Source organism: Poecilia formosa, unplaced genomic scaffold (assembly GCF_000485575.1).
Source record: "Poecilia formosa unplaced genomic scaffold, Poecilia_formosa-5.1.2 Scaffold2081, whole genome shotgun sequence".
NCBI classification, from domain to species: domain Eukaryota; kingdom Metazoa; phylum Chordata; class Actinopteri; order Cyprinodontiformes; family Poeciliidae; genus Poecilia; species Poecilia formosa.
In genome coordinates, this window is record NW_006802020.1 from 1 (window position 1) to 681 (window position 681).

A 681-nucleotide genomic window follows, 5' to 3' on the forward strand; every position below is an offset into this window, starting at 1 on the left:
AAGCGTCATTCGGTAAATAATGACACTTTTAATACAAAGTTGACATTATTCAAAATGTCTTCGTTATGACAGCTTGACTTTATTCTAGACCGAATGTCTTCGTTATGACAACTTGTCATTAACCTCGCCAAAAATGTCTGTTATGACAACTTGTCATTAACCTCACCAAAAAATGTCTTCGTTATGACAACTTGTCATTAACCTAGACAAAATTGTCTGTTATGACAACTTGTCATGAACCAAGAAATCATGATCTAACATTAATTTGTCATAATGGTAGTCATAATGATTTAATTATTACACTAGCAAAAGCTTTAACAAAACGATGATTAATATTTCCACTCCCTGAAATAAAGCAAAACAAGTAGGACGAGCAATAAAGATTTCACTAAGCTTTATTACATGGTCAAATGATTTAATAACAGACTCATTAACAATTTCTTTTACATCAACTAAAGTGGAACAAGTAGCACCAGTTATGAATATGTCATTAAGTGTTATTACAGTGTCAGTAATATTAACTGTTACCTAAAGTAAAGTGAAACAAGTAACAGTTATGACAAAGTCATTAAGTGTCATTACAGTGTCATTAATATTAACTGTTACCTCAAGTAAAGTGAAACAAGTAACAACAGTTATGACAAAGTCATTAAGTGTCATTACAGCATTTATTTAAATACC

The 681-nt window shown here is 30.4% G+C and overlaps 1 long non-coding RNA gene across 1 annotated transcript; it reads right to left on the reverse strand.

Annotated features, from left to right (window-relative positions):
- Positions 1 to 441: 441 nt before the first annotated feature.
- On the reverse strand, positions 442 to 654 carry LOC107835366 (uncharacterized). Its single transcript, XR_001661166.1, has 2 exons — positions 607 to 654; positions 442 to 528 (listed from the first exon to the last, which is right to left on the reverse strand). It is a non-coding gene; the product is annotated as an uncharacterized LOC107835366 (long non-coding RNA).
- Between the last annotated feature and the right edge of the window lie 27 nt (positions 655 to 681).